The sequence below is a fragment of the Hylobates moloch genome, unplaced genomic scaffold (genome assembly GCF_009828535.3).
Source record: "Hylobates moloch isolate HMO894 unplaced genomic scaffold, HMol_V3 SCAFFOLD_5, whole genome shotgun sequence".
NCBI classification, from domain to species: Eukaryota; Metazoa; Chordata; class Mammalia; order Primates; family Hylobatidae; genus Hylobates; species Hylobates moloch.
This window is the reverse complement of record NW_026652280.1, coordinates 133,889,211-133,906,802: the sequence shown is the minus strand read 5'-3', so window position 1 is coordinate 133,906,802 and position 17,592 is coordinate 133,889,211. Positions and strand designations below refer to the sequence as shown.

General features: G+C 39.1%; 1 protein-coding gene and 1 pseudogene across 5 annotated transcripts in view; both read right to left on the bottom strand.

Moving 5' to 3' along the window:
* EVI5 (ecotropic viral integration site 5) overlaps nucleotides 1-17,592 on the bottom strand; it is a 289,476-nt gene that overhangs the window by 146,722 nt on the left and 125,162 nt on the right. The gene's annotated exons all lie outside the window — the stretch shown is intronic.
* On the bottom strand, nucleotides 18-747 carry LOC116469770 (high mobility group protein B3-like; annotated as a pseudogene).

Sequence of the window (17,592 nt, the reverse complement as noted above, 5' to 3'; positions counted from 1 at the left end):
GTCAATTATGGCCCTGCCCTACTCTAAGGTATTCACAAGGAGACAGATAAACAGTTTTTTATTCATCACCTTCTTCTTCCTCTTCCTCCTTCTCCTCTTCTTCCTCGCATCTTCTTTGACTTCTTCTTCCACCTTTTTCCAAGGAACTTTAAGCAGGACCCTTTGCACCAGACTTGCTATTAAAGTCAGCAACATCCTTCTCGTATTTCTCCCTCGCTTCACTGCCTTAGTGATGCAAGGCTGCTTTTCACTGACACTTAAGTTATCCCACATCTCACCCAGCTTTTTTGCTACATCTCTAATAAAGATGCCAGGGTTTGTGGATTTGATCTTGGGGTGAAATTCTGAACAGTGCAGGAAGAATCCAGACAGTGGCCTTTGGAGACATGAAGGTCCTTCTTGCCTCACTTAACTGGTTCACAATCCTTCATCTTCCAAGCATAGCATACTTTATCTGCCTTTGTCATTTCATCACATTTAGGATTCTCTTTGCCAGACACTGTCTTCCACCTCTCAGAGCACTTCTTGGAAAATTCTGCAAAATTGACAGAGACCTCTGGGTTTTTCTTATGTTCTTCTCTGCATGTCTGCACAAAGAAGGAATAAGCAGACACCTTTCCCTCTGGTTTCCTGGGATCACCTTTAGCCATCCTGACTAAATTGCTTCTTCCTTCCTGGTCACCTAGCAAGAGGGAAGGTGAAGGGGGCAAGAAGGGTGCTTGGAGGAGAGGTAGGGGGTCAATAACATTTTTTGGGGGGTGGGGGGTATAGAATTTCTCCCTGTTGCCCAGGCTGGAGTGCAGTGGCACAATCTCAGCTCACTGCAAACTCCACCTCCCGGGTTCAAGTGATTCTCATGCCTCAGCCTCCTAAATAGCTGGGATTACTAGCCCACCATGCACCACCATGCCCGGCTAAATTTTGTATTCTTAGTAGAGATGGGGTTTCACCATGTTGGCCAAGCTGGTCTCAAACTCCTGGCCTCAAGTGATCTGCCCATCTGAGCCTCTCAAAGTGCTGGGATTACAGGCATGAGCCACCATGCCTGGCCTCAAATAACCATTTTAAAGTGGCTGGGCGCAGTGGCTCATGCCTGTAATCCCAGCACTTTGGGAGGCTGAGGCGGGCGGATTACAAGGTCAGGAGATCGAGACCATCCTGGCTAACACGGTGAAACCCCATCTCTACTAAAAAAATACAACAACAACAAAAAATTAGCCGGGCATGGTGGCGGGTGCCTTAGTCCCAGCTACTCGGGACGCTGAGGCAGGAGAATGGCGTGAACCCAGGAGGTGGAGCTTGCAGTGAGCGGAGATCACACCACTGCACTCCATCCTGGGCTACAGAGCGAGACTCAGTCTCAAAAAAAAAAAATAAAACAATAAAAAAAAATAAAGTGAACAATTCAGTGTCTTATAGTATATTAAGAATGTTGTATGACCATCCATATCTAGTTCCATATCATTTCCATCATTCTAAAGTAAAACCCCTTACCTATTAAGCAGTTTCTTATCTTATCTTCCCCCACTACCACCTTCTGGAAACCACTAATCTGTGTTCTATTCTCTTTAGATTTATCTATTCTATATATTTCCTATAAATGGAATCATACAATATGTGATCTTTTGGGTCTGGCTTTTTTCACTTAGCTTAAGGTTTTGGAAGTTTATCTACTTTATACCATATATTAGTACTTAATTCCTTTTTATGGCTGAATAATATTCCATTGTGTATATACGACAATTTGTTTATCCATTTACCCATTGAGGGATTTTGGGTTGTGTCCACTTTTCTGTGAATGCTGCTGCTACAAACGTGTATATACATACTTGTTTGAGTACAAGCATTCTCTTATTTGGGGTACATACCTCTGAGTTGAATAGCAGGGTACCATGATAATTCTATGATTAACTTTTTGAGGAACTGCCAAACTGTTTTCCACAGCAGCTTTATATTTTATTTTATATTCCTACCAAAAAAAAAGTATGTGGGTTTCAACTTTTCCACCTCATTGCCAACATGTTTTTTAAAAAATTATAGCCATCCATTATAATGGATGTGAAGAGGCACCTCATCATGGTTTTGCTCTGCATTTCCCTCATGAAAATCATTTGCTTTTTGGCCATCTGTATATCTTCTTTGGAGAAAAGTCCACTCAAGTCTTTTGCCCATTTTATAACTGGGTTGTCTTTTTGTTGTTGAGTTGTAAGAGTTCATGATATATTCTGGGTGGTAGATCTTTATCAGCTACAAAACTTGCAAATATTTTCTACCATTCTACAGGTTGCCTTTTCACTTTCGTAATCTCCTTTGATGCACAAAAGTTTTCATTTAAATGAAGTCCAGTTTATCTTTTGTTGCTCATGCCTTTGGTGCCTAAAAACCAATATCTAAAACCACTGACAAATCCAAGGTCATAAAGATTTATCTCTATGTATTCTTCTCAGGGTTTTATGGCTTTAAAAACATAAACATGTTATTTTTAAATCATAAAGTTGGCTGGGCACAGTGGCTCATGCTTGTAATCTCAGCACTTTGGGAGGCTGAGGCAGGCAAATCGCTTGAGTTCAGCTTGAGGCCAGCCTGGGCAACATGGCAAAACCCCATCTCTATTAAAAAATATGGAAATTAGCTGGGCATGGTGGCATGCGCCTGTAGTCCCAGCTATTCGGGAGGTTGAGGTGAGAGGATCATTTGAGCCCTGGAGGTTAAGGCTGCAATGAGCTGATTGTGCCCTTACACTCCAGGCTGGCGACAGAGAAAGACTCTGTCTAAAACAAAACTGTAAAATCTATAGAATATTTTTAGTTAATTTTTGTATACAGTATGTGTTAGGAGTCTAATTTCATTCTTTAGCAGGAGAATATCCAGTTTTCCCAGCATCATTTGTTGAAGAGACTATTTGTTCCTCATTGAATGTTCTTAGCATCCTTGTGGAAAACCAACTGGCCATAGATGTATGGGTTTATTTCTGGACTCTCAATTCTATTCCATTAATTTATGTGTCTATCCTTATGCCAGTACTACTCTGACTATTCTAGCTTTGTATTAAGTTTTCAAATCAGAAAGTGTGAGTCCTCCAACTTTGTTCTTTTTTTTCAAGATTGTTTGGCTATTCAAGGCCGCTTGCAATTCCATGTTAATTTTAAGATCAGCTTTTGCATTTCTGCAAAAGTCCATGAGAATTTTGATAGGTTTGATAGGATTGAATCTGTAGGTGATTTTGGGTAGTACTGACATCTTAACATTAAGACTTCCAATATACAAATATAAGATAGATTTTCATTTATTTATGTCTTCTTTATTCTGACAAATGAGTAAACATTCTTTTTTTCAGAGTACAAGTTTTCAGAGTACAAGTCTTTACCTTCTTGGTTAAATTTATTCTTATGCATTTTATTCTTTTGGAAGCTACTGTGAATCGACGTTTTTTTCTTAATTTCCTTCTCTAGTTATTCATTGCTGGCACATTCTTTTACTTTTAACCTAACAAGATCTTTGTATTTAAAGCAAGTTTCTTATAGATATGTTTTAACTTTTTATCCAATCTTACAATTGGGATATTTAAAATACTTACATTTAATATAATTATTGATATGGTTGGAATAAAATCTATAATCTTCCAAATTTTCTATCTGATCCACTTACTTGTTGTTCCTTTTTTCTTTTTCCTGACTAAATAATTTCTTAAATTACTCAATTTTATCTCTGTTATTTGCTACCTAATTATACATTTTTCTCTAAAAAAATTTTAGGTGGTTTCCCTAGGGTTTATAAATATACATTTCACTGTTCCTTGAAAACCACAAACTTATTCCTTGATAAAGACCTTTCTACTAGGTGTATGTTCTATCTGGAATGTTTCTTCCCAGATCTTCAAATAGTTTCCATCTTCATATCACTGAGTCACTGGTCAAATGTTAGCTCCTCAGGGAAGCTCTCCAAAACTAGCTTACCTACAGTAGCACCTGCACAAACCACCTCTCCTCTGCTTTATTTTTATTTTTCTTCATCACCTTATTACCACCTGAAATGGTATTTGCTTAATGTGTCTCCCCAACTAGAACACTTCACATAATAGCAGTCTTCATTTTTCTTGTTTACTATTATTGTAACCTCTGCACTTAAGACAATACTTTGCACATTAGTTTTCAAATAAATATATGAATAAGTTCATTCCATTATAAGATTACCACATATAGGACTAAGGAAAATAGAAAGTGTTGACACAAATTGAACCTGATATGTTTACAATAAATTACAGAATAAAGGGATAAGTTGTCTTTCCCATGACTAAATTGGCCACACTTATATTTGGAGAAAAGGAGAAAGAGAGGAACTGTAAACAAAATCTGGGTCAAAAAATAACTATTTAAATGTCTATTTGATATAGTCTTTGCATTGAAACAATTTTAAAGTTAAAAAAAGATTTGAGCCACAATGAGATCCTACCCCACACCTACTAGGATAGCTATTACTTAACAAACAAAAAACAGAAAATAACAACAGTTGGCAAGGATATTAAGAAATTGGAACCCTTGTACACTGCTTGTGGGAATGGAAAGTGGTAGAGTTACTATAGAAAAGTCTGACACAACCTCAAAAAATTAAACATAAAATTACATATGATCCAGCAACTCCACTTCTAGGTATATGCTTAAAAGAATTGAGAGAAGGAATTTTATTATTATTATTATACTTTAAGTTTTAGGGTACGTGTGCACAATGTGCAAGTTTGTTACATATGTATCCATGTGCCATGTTGGTGTGCTGCACCCATTAACTCATCATTTAGCATTAGGTATATCTCCTAATGCTGTCCCTCCCCCCACCTCACAACAGTCCCCGGAGTGTGATGTTCCCCTTCCTGTGTTCATGTGTTCTCATTGTTCAATTCTCACCTATGAATTAGAACATGCGGTGTTTGGTTTTTTGTCCTTGTGATACTTTACTGAGAATGATGGCTTCCAGTTTCATCCATGTCCCTACAAAGGGCATGAACTCATCATTTTTTATGGCTTCATAGTATTCCATGGTGTATATGTGCCACATTTTCTTAATCCAGTCCATCACTGATGGACATTTGGGTTGGTTCCAAGTCTTTGCTATTGTGAATAGTGCCACAATAAACGTACGTGTGCATGTGTCTTTATAGCAGCATGATTTATAGTCCTTTGGGTATATACCCAGTAATGGGATGGCTGGGTCAAATGGTATTTCTAGTTCTAGATCCCTGAGGAATCACCACACTGACTTCCACAATGGTTGAACTAGTTTACAGTCCCACCAACAGTGTAAAAGTGTTCCTATTTCTCCACATCCTCTCCAGCACCTGTTGTTTCCTGACTTTTTAATGATGGCCATTCTAACTGGTGTGAGATGGTATCTCATTGTGGTTTTGATTTGCATTTCTCTGATGGCCAGTGATGATGAGCATTTTTTCATGTGTTTTTTGGCTGCATAAATGTCTTCTTTTGAGAAATGTCTGTTCATGTCCTTCGCCCACTTTTTGATAGGGTTCTTTGTTTTTTTCTTGTAAATTTGTTTGAGTTCATTGTAGAATTTTGGATATTAGCCCTTTGTCAGATGAGTGGGTTGCAAAAATTTTCTCTTATTTTGTAGGTTGCCTGTTCACTCTGATGGTAGTTTCTTTTGCTGTGCAGAAGCTCTTTAGTTTAATGAGATCCCATTTGTCAATTTTGGCTTTTGTTGCCATTGCTTTTGGTGTTTTAGACATGAAGTCCTTGCCCACGCCTATGTGCTGAATGGTATTGCCTAGGTTTTCTTCTAGGGTTTTTATGGTTTTAGGTCTAACATGTCAGTCTTTAATCCATCTTGAATTAATTTTTATATAAGGTGTAAGGAAGGGATCCAGTTTCAGCTTTCTACATATGGCTAGCCAGTTTTCCCAGCACCATTTATTAAATAGGGAATCCTTTCCCCATTTCTTGTTTTTGTCAGGTTTGTCAAAGATCAGATAGTTGTAGATATGCGGCGTTATTTCTGAGGGCTCTGTTCTGTTCCATTGATCTATGTCTCTGTTTTGGTACCAGTACCATGCTGTTTTGGTTACTGTAGCCTTGTAGTATAGTTTGAAGTCAGGTAGCATGATGCCTCCAGCTTTGTTCTTCTTGCTTAGGATTGACTTGGCAATGCGGGCTCTTTTTTGCTGCCATGTGAACTTAAAAGTAGTTTTTTCCAATTCTGTGAAGAAAGTCATTGGTAGCTTGATAGGGATGGCATGGAATCTATAAATTACCTTGGGCAGTATGGCCATTTTCACGATATTGATTCTTCCTATCCATGAGCATGGAATGTTCTTCCATTTGTTTGTATCCTCTTTTATTTCACTGAGCAGTGGTTTGTAGTTCTCCTTGAAGAGGTCCTTCACATCCCTTGTAAGTTAGATTCCTAGGTATTTTATTCTCTTTGAAGCAATTGTGAATGGGAATTCACTCATGATTTGGCTCTCTGTTTGTCTGTGATTGGTGTATAAGAATGCTTGTGATTTTTGCACATTGATTTTGTATCCTGAGACTTTGCTGAAGTTGCTTATCAGCTTAAGGAGATTTTGGGCTGAGGCAATGGGGTTTTCTAGATATAAAATCATGCCATCTGCAAACAGGGACAATTTGACTTCCTCATTTCCTAATTGAATGCCCTTTATTTCCTTCTCCTGCCTGATTGCTCTGGCCAGAACTTCCAACAATATGTTGAATAGGGGTGGTGAGAGAGGGCATCCCTGTCTTGTGCCAGTTTTCAAAGGGAATGCTTCCAGTTTTTGCCCATTCAGTACGATATTGGCTGTGGGTTTGTCATAGATAGCTCTTATTATTTTGAGATACGTCCCATCAATACCTAATTTATTGAGAGTTTTCAGCATGAAGGGTTGTTGAATTTTGTCAAAGGCCTTTTCTGCATCTATTGAGATAATCATGTGGTTTTTGTCTTTGGTTCTGTTTATATGCTGGATTACATTTATTGATTTGCATATGTTGAACCAGCCTTGCATCCCAGGATGAAGCCCACTTGATCATGGTGGATAAGCTTTTCGATGTGCTGCTGGATTCGGTTTGCCAGTATTTTATTGAGGATTTTTGCATCAATGTTCATCAAGGATATTGGTCTGAAATTCTCTTTTCTGGTTGTGTCTCTGCCAGGCTTTGGTATCAGGATGATGCTGGCCTCATAAAATGTGTTCTGGAGGATTCCCTCTTTTTCTATCGATTGGAATAGTTTCAGAAGGAATGGTACCAGTTCCTCCTTGTACCTCTGGTAGAATTCAGCTGTGAATCCATCAGGTCCTGGACTCTTTTTGGTTGGTAAGCTATTGATTATTGCCACAATTTCAGAGCCTGTTATTGGTCTATTCAGAGATTCAACTTCTTCCTGGTTTAGTCTTGGGAGGGTGTATTTGTCAAGAAATTTATCCATTTCTTCTAGATTTTCTAGTTTATTTGCATAGAGGTGTTTGTAGTATTCTCTGATGGTAGATTGTATTTCTGTGGGATTGGTGCTGATATCCCCTGTATCATTTTTTATTGCGTCTATTTGATTCTTCTCTCTTTTCTTCTTTATTAGTCTTGCTAGCGGTCTATCAATTTTGTTGATCTTTCAAAAAACCAGTTCCTGGATTCATTAATTTTTTGAAGGGTTTTTTGTGTCTCTATTTCCTTCAGTTCTGCTCTGATTTTAGTTATTTCTTGCCTTCTGCTAGCTTTTGAATATGTTTGCTCTTGCTTTTCTAGTTCTTTTAATTGTGATGTTAGGGTGTCAATTTTGGATCTTTCCTGCTTTCTCTTGTGGGCATTTAGTGCTATAAATTTCCCTCTACACATTGCTTTGAATGTGTCCCAGAGATTCTGGTATGTTGTGTCTTTGTTCTCACTGGTTTCAAAGAACATCTTAATTTCTGCCTTCATTTTGTTATGTACCCAGTAGTCATTCAGGAGCAGGTTGTTCAGTTTCCATATAGTTGAGCAGTTTTGAGTGAGTTTCTTAATCCTGAGTTCTAGTTTGATTGCACTGTGGTCTGAGAGACAGTTTGTTATAATTTCTGTTGTTTTACATTTGCTAAGCAGTGCTTTACTTTCAACTATGTGGTCAATTTGGGAATAGGTGTGGTGTGGTGCGGACAAGAATGTACATTCTGTTGATTTGGGGTGGAGAGTTCTGTAGATGTCTATTAGGTCTGCTTGGTGCAGAGCTGAGTTCAATTCCTGGGTATCCTTGTTAACTTTCTGTCTCGTTGATCTGTCTAATGTTGACAGTGGGGTGTTAAAATCTCTCATTATTATTGTGTGGGAGTCTAAGTCTCTTTGTAGGTCTCTAGGGACTTGCTTTATGAATCTGGGTGCTCCTGTATTGGGTGCATATATATTTAGGATAGTTAGCTCTTCTTGCTGAATTCATCCCTTTACCATTATGTAATGGCCTTCTTTGTCTCTTTTGATCTTTGTTGGTTTAAAATCTATTTTATCAGAGACTAGGATTGCAACCCCTGCCTTTTTTTGTTTTCCATTTGCTTGGTAGATCTTCCTCCATCCCTTTATTTTGAGCCTATGTGTGTCTCTGCAGGTGAGATGGGTTTCCTGAATACAGTACACTGATGGGTCTTGACTCCTTATCCAATTTGCCAGTCTGCATCTTTTAATTGGAGCATTTAGCCCATTTACATTGAAAGTTAATACTGTTATGTGTGGATTTGATCTTGTCATTATGATGTTAGCTGGTTATTTTGCTCGTTAGTTGATGCAGTTTCTTCCTAGCCTCGATGGTCTTTACAATTTGGCATGTTTTTGCAGTGGCTGGTACCGGTTGTTCCTTTCCATGTTTAGTGCTTCCTTCAGGAGCTCTTTTAGGGCAGGCCTGGTGGTGACAAAATCTCTCAGCGTTTCCTTGTCTGTAAAGGATTTTATTTCTCCTTCACTTATGAAGCTCAGTTTGGCTGGATATGAAATTCTGGGTTGAAAATTCTTTTCTTTAAGAATGTTGAATATTGGCCCCCATGTCTTCTGGCTTGTAGGGTTTCTGCCGAGAGATCAGCTGTTAGTCTGATGGGTTTCCCTTTGTGAGTAACCCGATCTTTCTCTCTGGCTGCCCTTAACATTTTTTCCTTCATTTCAACTTTGGTGAATCTGACAATTATGTGTCTTGGAGTTGCTCTTCTCGAGGAGTATCTTTGTGGCGTTCTCTGTATTTCCTGAATGTGAATGTTGGCCTGCCTTGCTAGATTGGGGAAGTTCTCCTGGATAATATCTTGCAGAGTATTTTCCAACTTGGTTCCATTCTCCCTGTCACTTTCAGATACACCAATCAGATGTAGGTTTGGTCTTTTCACATAGTCCCATATTTCTTGGAGGCTTTGTTCATTTCTTTTTATTCCTTTTTCTCTAAACTTCTCTTCTCGTTTCATTTCATTCATTTCATCTTCCATCACTGATACCCTTTCTTGCAGTTGATCGCATCGGCTACTGAGGCTTCTGCAGTCTTCACGTAGTTCTCGAAACTTGGCTTTCAGCTCCATCAGCTCCTTTAAGCACTTCTCTGCATTCGTCATTTTATACATTTGTCTAATTTTTTTTCAAAGTTTTTAACTTCTTTGCCATTGGTTTGAATTTCCTCCTGTAGCTCGGAGTAGTTTGATCATCTGAAGCCATCTTCTCTCAACTTGTCAGTCACTCTCCGTCCAGCTTTGTTCCGTTGCTGGTGAGGAACTGCGTTCCTTTGGAGGAAGAGAGGCGCTCTGCTTTTTAGAGTTTCCAGTTTTTCTAAGAGCAGGAATTTAAACAGATACTTATAGGGCAATGTTCATAGCAACATTATCCACAATAGCTGAAAGGCAGAAATAACCCAAATGTCCATCAACAAACAAATGGATGAACAAAATGTAGTATATACATACTATGGGATTTTATCAGCCATAAAAATGAATGAGATTCTGATACCTGTTACAACAACGATGGACTTTGAAAACATCATGCTTAGTGCAATAAGCCACACACAAAAGGACAAATATTGTGTGATTCCACTTAAATGAGCTACCCAGAATAGGCAAATTCATAGAGACAGAAAGTAGAATAGAGGTTACCAGAGGCTGGGAAGATGGGAAAAGATTATTGTTACTAGATACAGAGCTTCTGTTTCAGACAATGAAAAGGTTCTGTAAATGAACAGTGGAGATGGCTGCACAATATTATAAATGTACTTAATGACACTGAAGTGTACACTTAAATGGTAAATTTTAGGTTGTATATTTTTATCACAATGAAAAAAGTCAGATCCAGCAATCCCACTGCTGGCTCCAAAAGAAATAAAATCAGTATGTTGAAGAGGTATCTGTACTCCCACATTTATTGCAATGCTACTCACAAAAGCTAAGATATGGAATCAACCTAAATATCCATCAACAGACAAATGGATAAGGGAAATGTGGTATGTATGCACAATCAAATACTATTCTTGGGGACAGGGTTCAAGATGAATGACTAGAGGTGTCCAAAGCCAGTTCTCTTCGGAAAGAAGAACCAAAGTTAGAAGTGAATAACCATATGTGAATAGACTATCCAGAGAATGCTGGAGGCTAGTAGAGAACTCATGAGAAGAAGCTGGGGCACAGAAAAAGAAGGAAGCAAGAGGCTGGCAGAGATCAGCTAGGAACCTCGAGGGATTTGGTATCTAGTCAAAAGGGTAGTCGGGAGTGTTTGGGCTCCTCTTTAACCTGTGACAAACCACTGGTATCTGAACTGTTGGAGAGCTCCTCTACCCTCTACCCCTGGAAAGCCAAATACTGGTGTGTGCAGTGATTTGGGGACTTCTTGAGGGCACTGCACCAGATTACCAACTTGCACTGGGTTGCTCACTCCACCCCCGGACTTGAGCGGCAGCGATAGGGTGCTATACTGGGAGCACAGCCATCAGCGGTCTGTACCCTGCTCAGGGAACCTCAGCCTTTGTGTCTCCACATCACCAGAGCCCCATAGACATTCCCTGGCATCTGCTCAGATTGTGGCAGCAGCAAAGGGATGGCTGGACCCAGGGAGCTGCAGGGTTCCTCAGCAAGTGCTGCCCCGAAGAGAAGAACAAGTATTGCACGCCAAGGGAGCACCCACTGAGACAAAGGAAACCAGAACACATACTTTCCTGTGCCCAAGAGCTCACCATCTGTGGACTGTGAGTGACTGCGCTGCCTCCAGCAAGGATGTGGGCACTGTGCTTGGCTCTACAAGGCTTTGCAAGTATGATTTCATCCTAGGGGCCAACCTGGTGTGACTGCTCAGACCCAGGCATGGAGATGGGGACTCCTCCCTACCCCCACTGCTGTAGGCATAGCCATGGCTGATCCCACAGGAAACTGGCATGGGTGCGCCAGAGGACAGACTTTCTGGGGCAGACAGGGGTGACTGTGGTCTTACTGGCAATCAGTCCACCATATCTAAGCTTGTGCAAATGGTAGGACCCCCTCCCCCTCTCCATACAGAGCAGCAGCGTTCCTGCAAGGAAGAGGAGAGCCAAAAAGATGTGTGTTTTGGACTGAGGAAGAAGACTCCAAAACAAAGACATTCTGGCAGTAAGCCATGGGGCAGTCAATTTTTATGGCTCTCAGGTACATTGCAACCTGGAGATAGACAGTGGTGTCTGACCAATTTGAGTGTTCTGAGTATGGGGACAGGGGCATGACAGGGAGAGAGATTACATTCCTGCCTGCCCAGGCTATGGAACTGGGGTGGCTCCCTGCCTCTCTGCAGAGACTTCAGTGTACTTACCAGGAGCTTCCCTGCCGCCCCCACTCAGGGCTGCTGCTTGTGCTCATCACTGGGGAATCCAAGGGCAGGCTTGGCTGTCCATCTCTGCCCTGACTTGTCCCCTGCTAGGGGGTGAGCAGAGAGCTCAGGCTACTGTACATTCCACAGCCCAGCCCATTGCCTGAAGCAACAAAGAACTTCCCCCATCAAACAAAGATCAAGCACCTGCCCATCTGCTTCTGTTGCAGCAAGCTCTTACCCACAACCACCACCTACTGTCCTGGAGGTTGAAATGCACAACCCAACAGAAAATCTGCTGACACAAGTGCACAGTGCTGGGAAATGAGATAAGATTCTTGAGACTTCTGCCGTCCCAGCGCTGCAGGAAGCTGTGATACTGCTCACACAGCCAGTACACTACTACTACAACTAGCATTTGAGAAAACCACCACACAAAGGCTATCTATATTCAAAGAACTCATACAGAGTTTCTGCCAAGGAAGCACCCAGAACATACATTATAGTTATATCCTTCAGAGGAAAAAAATTCCTGTCCAAGGGAAAGTAAATTCAAAAATAAGAAGAAAAGATAGTTTCTCCATATGAGAAGGAAACAGCCAAACAATTCTGGAAGTATAAAAACAGTGTTATGACACCCTCAAAAGATCACACTAAATCTCTAGCAATAGATTCAAACCAAAATGAAATCTCTGAAATACCATATAAAGAATTAAAAATACTGATTTCCAAGAAGCTCAATGAGATCTAAGAGAAAGCTGAAAATCAACACCAAGAAATCTGAAAATCAAGTCTGTAAATGAAAAATTCATTGAAGAAATTATAAAATACAGGTAAAAGCTTTAAAAGTAGACTAAACCCAGCAGAAAAAAGAATCTCGGAGCTTAAAGACAGGTCTATTGAATTAGTCCAGTCAGACAAAAATAAAGAAAAAATAATTTTCAAAAATGAACAAAGCCTTTGAGAAGTATAGGGGTTATATAAAATGTCTAAACCTACAAGTCATAGGTATTCCTGAGGGAGAAGAAAAGGCAAAAAGTAGCCGGGCACGGTGGCTCACGCTTGTAATCCCAGCACTTTGGGAGGCCGAGGCAGGAGGATCACAAGGTCAGGAGATCGAGACCACAGTGAAACCCCGTCTCTACTAAAAATACAAAAAATTAGCTGGGCGTGGTGGCGGGCACCTGTAGTCCCAGCTACTCGGAGAGGCTGAGGCAGGAGAATGGCGTGAACCCGGGAGGCGGAGCTTGCAGTGAGCCGAGATTGCGCCACTGAAAAAAAAAAAAAAAAAAAGAAAGAAAGAAAAGGCAAAAAGTTTGGAAAACCTATCTGAGGAAGTAATTGAGGAAAACTCCCTGATCTTGCTAGAGATTTAGACATCCAAATAGAAGATGCTAAGAGAACTCTAGGAAAATACAGTGCAAGAAGGACTTCACCAACACATAGTCATCAGACTAATGACAACATGAAGGAAAAAAAAAATCCTAAAATCAGCAAGAGAAAGGTGTCTAATCACCAGTAAAGGAAATCCCCTCAGACTAACAGTGGACAGAACTGGCAGAAACTTTACAAGCCAGAAAAAAAATCACAATCCCATTTTCAGACTTACTAAAGAAAAAAAAAACCTGTCAACCATGAATTTTTTATCCTGCTAGAACAAGCTTCATAAATGAAGGAGAAAAAGTCTTTCCCAGACAAGCAAATGCTAACAGAATTCATCACCATTAGACCAGCCTTACAAGAAATGTTCAAGTGAGTTCTAAACATGTAAACAAAAGGTCAATACTCAACATCATAAAAACAGACAAAAGTATAAAACTTACAGGTCTTATGAAAAGGATGATCCAGTAATATGCTGCTTACAAGAAACCCACTTAACAAAGACTGAAGGAAAAAGGATAGGAAATGATATCCCACACCAAAAGAAACCAAAAGCAAGCAGGAGTAGCTATATTTATATCAGATAAAACAGACTTTAAATCAACAACAGTAAAAAAAAAGACAAAGAAGGTCATTTTAAAATGGTAATGTGATAAAGTCAATGGGAAGATGTAACAATCCTAAATGTATATGTACCTGATATAGGAGGTACCCAGATTCATAAGACAACTACTACTGGGGCACATGTTCTCAGGACATCCTGAGAAAGTGCCTTGGAAACAAAAATAAATAAAAAGAAAACCAAAGAAAAACTACTCTATCTAAGAAAAGAGACAGCAAAACAATAATAGAGAAGGACTTCAACACCCCAATGACAGCATTAAAGATCACTGAGACAGGAAATCAACAAAGAAATACTGGACATAAATTGGACTCTAATAGACATTTATAGAATATTCTATTCAACAACTACAGAATATACATTCTTCTCATCAGCACATGAAATGTTCTGTAAGGCAGACCATATTTTAGCCCATGAAACAAGTCTCAATAAATTTTCAAAAATCAAAATCATATCAAGTATCTTCTTGGACCACAGTAGAATGTAACTAGAAATTGATTCCAAGAAGAACTCTCAAAACTAAACAAATACATAAAAATTCGCCTGCTCCCAAATCATCTTTGGGTCAGCAACAAAATTAAAATAGAAATCTAAAAATTGTTTGAAACAAATGAACATGGAGACACAACATATAAAAACCTCTGGGATATAGCAAAAGCAGCACCAAGTGGGAAGTTTGCAGCATTATATGCCTAAATAAAAAAACCAGAAGGATCACAAATTAACAACCTGGCATCGTACCTCAAGAACTAGAAACACAAGAACCCAAAGCAAGCAGAAGAATGGAAATAACAAAGACCATAGCAGAACTAAATGAAATTGAGAACAACAACAACAAAAATACTAAGGATCAAAGAAATGAAAAGTGGGTTCTTTGAAAAAAATAAACAAAATCAATATACTGCTCAACTAACCAAGAAAAGAGAGAAGACCCAAATAAACAAGTGATCAGAAATGAAAAAGGAGACATTACAACTGATACCACAGAAATACAAAAGAACAGAGACTACTATGAACATCTCTACACTCACACTAGAAAACCTAGAAGAAAGGGATAAATCCCTGGAAGAATAAAACTTTCTAAGGCTGAACTAGGAAGAGACAGAAATCCCAAAAAGACTAATAATGAGTAGTGCAATTAAATCAGTAATAACAAATCTCCCAACAAGAACAAGAAGCCCAGGATCAGATGAATTCACAGCCAAATTCTACCATACATATAATGAAGAACTAGTACCAATTCTCCTGAAATTCTTCCAAAAAACATCAAGGAGGGACTCTTCCTTAACTCATTCTATGAAGCCGGCATCGCCTTGATACCAGGGTAGGACCCACAAAAATAACGAAAACTACAGACCAAATCTCTGATGAACACAGATGCAAAAATCCTCAACAAGATCCTAGCAAACCAAATCCAGCAGCACATCATAAAGATAATATACCACAATCAAGTGGGTTATACTGCAGGGATGCAAAGATGGTTCAACATAAATAAATCAATAACTGTGATTCACCACAAAAACAGAACTAAAAACAAAAACCGTATGATCATCTCAACAGATGCAAAGAAAGCACTTGATAAAATTCAGCATCCCTTCATGATTAAAAAAAAAAAAAAACCCAACCAAACAAAAACCAAAACCAAACATACGCCAGGTACATCGGCTCATTCCTGTAATCCCAGCACTTTGAGAGGCCAAAGCAGGTGGATCGCTTGAGCCCTGGAGTTCAAGGCCAGCCTGGGTAACATGGCAAAAATCCATCTCTACAAAAAATTCAAAAATTAGTGAGGCATGGTGGTGAGTGCTTGTAGTCCCAGCTACTCAGGAGGCTAAAGCAGGAGGATCACTTGAACCTGGGAGGTTGAGGCTGCAGTGAGCCATGACTGTGCCACTGTACTCCAGCCTAGGTGACAGAGCGAGATCCTGTTTCAAACAAACAAACAAAAAAAACCCTAAAAAATCTAGGTTCTCCTTGCATTGTTATAAAGAAATACCTGAGGCTGGGTAATTTATAAAGAAAAGAGGTTTAATTGGCTCATGGTTCTGCAAGCTGTACAGGAAGCATGGCACTGGCATTTACTTCTGGGAAGGCTTTTACTCGTGGAGGAAGGCGAAGCAGGAGGAGGTATGTCACACAGTGAGAGTGGGAGCAAGAGCGAGTAGGGGAGGGGGTTGCCACACAGTCTTAAACAATCTGATTTCACAAGGACTCACTCACATGAGGACAGCACCAAGCCATGAGGTCTTTGCCCCCATGATCCAAACACATCCCACCAGGTATCACCTCCAACAATGAGGATTACATCTCAACATGAAATCTGGAAGGGAGATCCAAGCCATATCATAGGCATTGAAGGAATATACCTGAAAATAATAAAAACCATATACAACAAACCCACAGCCAACATCATAATGAATGAGGAAAAGTTGAAAGCACTCCTCTAAGATCTGGAACAACACAAGGATGCTTACTTTCACCACTCTTATTCAACATAGTACTAACAGTCTTAGCCAGGGCAACCAGGAAAGAGAAAGAAATGAAAGATACTCAAATTGGAAAAGAGGAAGTCAAATTATCTGTTTGCTGATGTTACGATCTTATACCTAGAAAACCCTAGAGATTCCTCCAAAAGGCTCTTAGATTTGATAAAATCTAAGTTTCATAAAACCAATGAACAGAATCAGTAACATTTCTGTACACCAATAACAATCAAGCTGAGATCCAAATCTAGAAGTAAATTCCATTGACGACAGCTACAAAAAAATGTAAATACCTGGGAATACAGTTAACCAAGGAGGTGAAAGATCTTTACAAGGAAAACTTCAAAATACTGATGAAATAAATTGCGGATGACACAAACAAATGGAAAAAACATTCCATGCTTATGGATTGGAAGAATAAGTATCATTAAAATGACTATACTGTCCAAAGCAGTCTACAGAGTCAATGTATTTCCTATAAAAATACCAATGTCTTTTTTCACAGAGTTAGGAAAAAAAATCCTAATTCATATGAAACCAAGAAAGACTCAGAACAGCCAAAGCAATCCTAGGTAGAAAGAACAATACTGGAGGTATTGCATTACTTAACTTCAAATTATACTACAAGGCTATAGTAACCAAAATGGCATGGTACTGGTATAAAAACAGACACAAAGATCAAAGAAACAGAATAGAAAATCAGAAATAAAGTCACATACCTACAGCCTCCTGATCTTCAACAAACTTGATAGAAACATACACCGAGAAAAGGACACCCTATTCAATAAATGGTGCTGGGAAAATTAGACAGCCATATGAAGAAGAATGAAATTGGATTCATATCTCTCATCATTTACAAAATTAACTCAAGATGGATTAAAGAGAAGGAGAAAAATATGGATTAAAGACTTAAACTTAAGACCTGAAAATTTAAAAAGCCTAGAAGAAAACCTGGGAAGAACCTATCCGCTCATTGGCCTAGGCAAAGAATTCAGGACTAAGACCTCAAAAGCAAATGCAACAAAAACAAAAATAGACAAATGGGACTTAATTAAACTACAAAGCTTCTGCACAGCAAAAGGAATAATCAACAGAGTGAAAAGACAACCTACACAATGGGAGAAAATATTTGCAAACTACACATAAGACAAAGGACAAATATCCAGAATCTACAAGGAACTCAAACAACTCAACAAGAAAAAAAAAAAAACTCCATTAAAAAGTGAGCAAAGGACATGAACAGACGTTTTTCAAAAGAAGACATACAAATGGCTAACAAACATATGAAAAAAATGCTCAACATCACTAATCATCAGAGAAATTAAAATTAAAACCACAATGAGAT